The following is a 5,802-nucleotide window of genomic DNA, read 5'->3' as shown; positions in this document are numbered from 1 at the left end:
AGAGAATCAAGCTGTACGTCCCTCTCTGCATTGGACTTTCTAACCAGGCCCATTGGCTGCATGTCATTAACCACTTAAACCCCGGCCCTTATTGAGCGTCCCTCGTCACTCTCTGCAGCATAGCGTCCATTCACTCTCTGCAGCACAGCGTCCATTCCTTTTCGCTCTGTATATCAAACATCTTCACAGAGAGAGAGCGCCCCGCTTTATCTATCTCTCTCTCTCTCTCCCTCCCAGACCATGCAGCTGGAAGATTCTAGATCTTATTTTCTGCGTGCGTTCTGTTCCCCCTAGAATACGGATGCAGAGGTTTAAGTGGTTCAGCGTCGACACAAAGAGGTCGAGGAGAGGAGGGCGAGGAGGGAGGGAGGAGGGAGGAAGTGGAAAGGATATAGGATGATTTGAGCTTTTTTTTTTGTTGGGAGGTATTACGCACACTGTGACCCTTAATCACACCTGAGACAAGGCAAGGAAACACTTTGAAGATGCATGGGGAGGACCTCACACACACACACACACACACACACACACACACACACCCCTATACCAGATTTATACACACAGTCACCTCCGCTGTCATAACTACCTGCTCCAGGTAAGCTCTTCCTGGCACTGGATAGGTATGTAACCCCCCCAACACACACACACACACACACACACACACACACACACACCACCACGCTCCCCACCCCATCCACACTCAGGTTACACGCACGCACTCATGCACGCACGCACGCACGCACACACACGCATACACACACCTGAGCACTTCTTTCTGATAGACATGCTGGCTCCAGGCCTTCAGGCTAGTTGCCATCTACAGTAAGTCCTGACATACCTCTGTGCGTTCTACAATCTCTCCTCCTCCTCTCTTATAGTGTCTCTCTCTCTCTCTCTCTCTCTCTCTCTCTCCTTTTTGCGCTCTTTGCTTTTAGTTTTTTCCTTGTTGTTGTTGTTGTTGTTTTTCAACGGCTAGCTCACGGCGGGACCGACACACCCTCATCTCCAATTCGGTGGATTCCTTCTCCTCTCGTTTCTTTCTTCCAACGCATTAATCTAAGACGGTAAACACCTCTAATCTTCCCTTTAAATTCCCCCTAATATGTGCCCTTTCTTTCTTCAGCACATCTTGTCGCTTGTCTCACTTTTCCAGACATCCCCCCCCCCCCCCCCCCCTCCGCAAAACCTCCGCCTTCTGTGATGTTCATTATTACGCCGCCTCTCTCATTGGTTGACACTAACGATCCCTGGCCTGTGACCTTTGACCTCTCACACTCGCCTTTTGAGTGACGATAACTGATTCGCCAGCCTGTGCACGCACGCACGCCATGCGCACACACCTCAAAGTCCCTGTGTCTAACATGTTAGCTCTGTCACTTGTGAAATTCACGCCACTATTCTTTTTGTATCTTTACAGTGGGTTTCAGTCAGCATTTTATTTTATGGTCCTCTTACTGATGCCAGTGAGAGTCTGGCAGGCTCTCTCTGAATGGCTGAATGAATTACAGTATTGTGCTGCGATATGTGGGGCCAAATCACTGCTTAGGAATGAGTGGCCTCGAGCACTTCAAACTCTCATTCATGTGATTCATGTGAGTGCTGGAAGTGACTCATTCACACTCTCACTGCCATTCACACTAAAGGTAGATAGGGGATGTTCTCTGTGTCTCTGTGTCTCTCTCTCTCTCTCTTCTCTCTCTCTCTCTCTCTCGTGTATTCCTGTTTTGGTGGGTATTATCTGCCAACAAAATCCGTTGAAAAATCCTCATGAGAGCATTTCTAGAACAATATGGCTTTGTGTGTGTATGTGTGTGTGTGTGTGTGTGTGTGTGTGTGTGTGTGTGTGTGTGTGTGTGTGTGTGTGTGTGTGTGTGTGTGTGTGTGCATGTGCGTGTGTGGCACATGCGTCGTCTGACTCTACCAATATAAAGTTATTAAATCAGTTCAAGTGCATTCAGAGAAACAGGGGAGGCAGGAATATTTCTGAATGCATGTGTGTGTGTGTGTGTGTGTGTGTGTGTGTGTGTGTGTGTGTGTGTGTGTGTGTGTGTGTGCGTTTAGGACCCCTCGGGCCATAGAGGCTTAACTTCATTTCCTTAGACAGACGTAATGGCAGATATTTGCATATCCTATGTATACAAAGATGGCAGCCAAATAGCTTGGAATGAAAAACACTGGGTATAACCTAGATACAGACAGAGAGCAATCCTTTAAAGCCAGTATATCATGAATATAAATCAGACATTGTATTTAATTGTGGTACTCGTAACTGAAACTATAGTTTTATCTTCCACTTCACGAACCCCATTTATCCAAAGTAATACCAGATAACAGATAACAGCCACTTTGATTTATTTAAAGACAAAATGGCCTAATGCCATTAAAGAGACTTGCCCATTGACAACATAATTATTAGATATAAATTTTTAAAGCACGGGGGGTTGAGCGGAGACGTGTGGTAAGGCAGACATGAAACCCAATGTCTAATTTATCTGACGTCCAGAAAAAGCTGCTATTTATATAATATATATATATATATATATATATATATATATATATATATATATATATATATATATATATATATACACACACACACACACACAGATGGTTATGTATATGATTTCACAATTCAACAGCATTTGACTTGATGTTTTTTTTTTTGTTTTGTTTGTGTTAACAAGTGTGCTAACACTCCCCCTTTCACCTCTACAAATCACCTCCCACTTGAGATCTCTAGACCAGCAAATTCCTCACCTCCGACCTCTACGGCCACCCAAAGGTCATGGTCGCCACGGCAACCAAAAGGACCTCGATGCAGTCCGTCTTAATTAAAGCGCATTATTTACATAGTGAAGATTTAATTTCGTTGCCGTCGGGCATGAAGAAGCCTGAACCTCGCGTCATCTCCATGTTTTTCAGATGTGTGTGTGTGTGTGTGTGTGTGTGTGCAGACGCGTGCATGCGCGCGCGTGTGTGTGTGTGTGTGTGTGTGTGTGCATGTCACGGTTAAGCTCTCTCACAGAAGACAAAGCAAAACCTTCAAGGCTGCTAAGCAACAATGCTGTCCAGCAAAATGGCAAAGCCTCATCACAGCAGCATTTAGCAGAGGATTAGAGAGAATAACACACAAACACACACACACACACACACACACACACACACACACACACACACACACATACGCACAAACTGACTCATCATCAGGTCGGCTTTAAATTCAAACATTATTTGTATCTGTGCCTGTGTTTCATTATAAGTTCATTATGAAAATATGATTAGTAAAAAAAACTTTTAAACACCTTAACTAAAAGTCTGAAAGCAGGCGTGCAGGCAACGCGGTGAACAACATCAACAATATAAATTGCCCACCCACTGCCAGCTTCATGGTACATTTATTAAACACGTTCCCTGCCGTTGACAGAGATCTACATCAAGTCTAATCCAACGCTTCACTGCCAATAACAGACATCTCCGTCATGTGGTCTATATGACAGATGGCGCTCTTTGCCAACGTGTGACTGGCTCTAGGTTGCTAAGCGACAGATGCAACCGGAAATGGACCGGAAGTGAAAATCGCCTGCCATCCGCCTCAACGTTATCATATTTAGAGAAATGCTTGTACTATTTGTGGTAAAAGCAAAAACTAATTTCACTCACTTTCTTTTTAATTTGATGTGATGATTCTGAATGGGATTCTCTGCTTTACTGCATGTTGTGAGGGCAGAGCCACAACGTTGATGTGACAAAACATCACTCACTATGCAGATAGTGGCCCTGCCCCCACCCCCCCCCCCCACACACACACACACACACACACACGCACACGTCTGTCCCAGGCATGTGCCTGCCCTCACACACTAGCACCCAAGGGGAATAAGTGTGCTCCTCTGCCTGTGGAAGCAATGACCCATTCTTATCCTCTCATCAGCCCATCCCTTCATCGACTCCTCTTTCATCTCCATACCGCTTTCATCTCACTCCCTCTGACCGGCCCGCTGTCCAGCGGACGAGAAGAGAGAGTGGCCAGTGAAGTACATGGAAGGAGGTGAGGGAAGGAGATGAGAGGAGGAGAGGAGAGAGAGGTTGAGAGAGAGATTGAGAGGTTGAGAGAGAGGTTGAGAGAGAGAGATTGAGAGAGAGAGAGAGAGGTTGAGAGAGAGAGAGAGAGGCAGAGAGAGAGGCAGAGAGCGTTATCTTCACACTAGTGAATATGAGTCACAGCTTATCACTGTCACACCTACCAACAGAGTGGAATAAGCTTTGGTGTGTGTGTGTGTGTGTGTGTGTGTGTGTGTGTGTGTGTGTGTGTGTGTGTGTGTGTGTGTGAGAGTGAGTGGTTGTGTGTGTGTGTGTGTGTGTGTGTGTGTGTGTGTGTGTGTGTGTGTGTGTGTGTGTGTGTGAGAGTGTGTGGTTGTGTGTGTGTGTGTGTGTGTGTGTGCACTGTGCATACATGTTGCAAACACCAGCATATAGGCTGCATTCTGTATTGTATGCATCTTGCATTCATACGAGAGCGTTTGCAGCAATTGCAGCACACCTGACTGTGAGTGGCTCAACTTGTATTGCTGTTGGTTCTTGGCCAATGCAGTGAGGTTTTACTGCCCTATCCTTTTTTACAAAGTCCTACTAATGAACTAGCTTTGTTTGATCCCCAGTTCAAAGTGAATAGCTTCTCTCTCTCTCTCTCTCTCTCTCTCTCTGGACAAACAGTCACAGCTGTGCTCGTGGTCTTACCATACAGACTACAGGACATAGATGCAGATCAACCAGAGTGGATGGTTCTTTATACAGAACAAAGGAAAGGAGAGAGTGATTTCAACAGTCACCACGGTGACGGACTAACCATAACTCTCACATACTATGCATACAAAGTACAGTATATTTTGAGTATATGTTGTGTGTGTGTGTGTGTGTGTGTGTGTGTGTGTGTGTGTGTGTGTGTGTGTGCTCACAGGTGCACGAGTGCTGTATGCGATAGTGATTGGGGTAATTCCTACCATATGGTTCCTCCAGAGACGCGCCGCGCGTGTGTGTGTGTGTGTGTGTGTGTGCGTGTGTGTGTGTGTGTGTGTGTGTGTGGTGTGTGTGTGTGTGTGTGTGTGTGTGTGTGCGTGTGTGCGTGTGTGTTGTGAGTGTGCGTGCGTGCATGCGTGTAGCCTCAGGGGTGTACAGATCGGGCACCAGGGTATTTGTGTGTTGATAGAAGGGACAGAGTGTGTGGTAAAGTAGAGATGGAGGGATGAAGGGATGGATGGATGGAGGGAGGGAGGGATGGACGGATGGATGGAGGGTTGGAGGTATGGAGGGTTGGATGAAGGGAAGAAGGGAGGAAGGATGGAGGAATGGAGGGATGGAGGAATGGAGGGATGGAGGAATGGAGGGATGGAGGGATGGAGGAATGGGGAGGAGGAGGAGGGATGGAGGGATGGAGGAGATGGAGGATGGAGGGATGGGATGGGGAGGTTGCAGGTGTTGTTATGATGGAGGATGAGGGAAACACAGGGGAGGATTTCTACAGCCTGGGTGGTTCTTATCAGTGGAGACAGAGATGTGTAATCATGAAAACACTTGTCTTTCTCACACACACCGTCAAATACGGAGTTGTGTTTTTAACCCTCACACTCATTTACAGAGCGGGTTATCCAGGACCAGGAAACTAATTGTTGCATCTGAGCCCTCTGGCTTGCATGGAAACATTAAGATTAAACCATCCATAATGAAGCAAGGTCTCACACACCTTGGTCCTTGACATGAAAGGTTTTGTGCACCACTGACATAGAAACATGTTTGTTTACATAC

This window comes from Protomyctophum bolini (genome assembly GCF_963924005.1).
Source record: "Protomyctophum bolini genome assembly, chromosome: 3".
NCBI lineage: Eukaryota > Metazoa > Chordata > Actinopteri > Myctophiformes > Myctophidae > Protomyctophum > Protomyctophum bolini.
Note: the sequence above shows the minus strand (reverse complement) of the source record.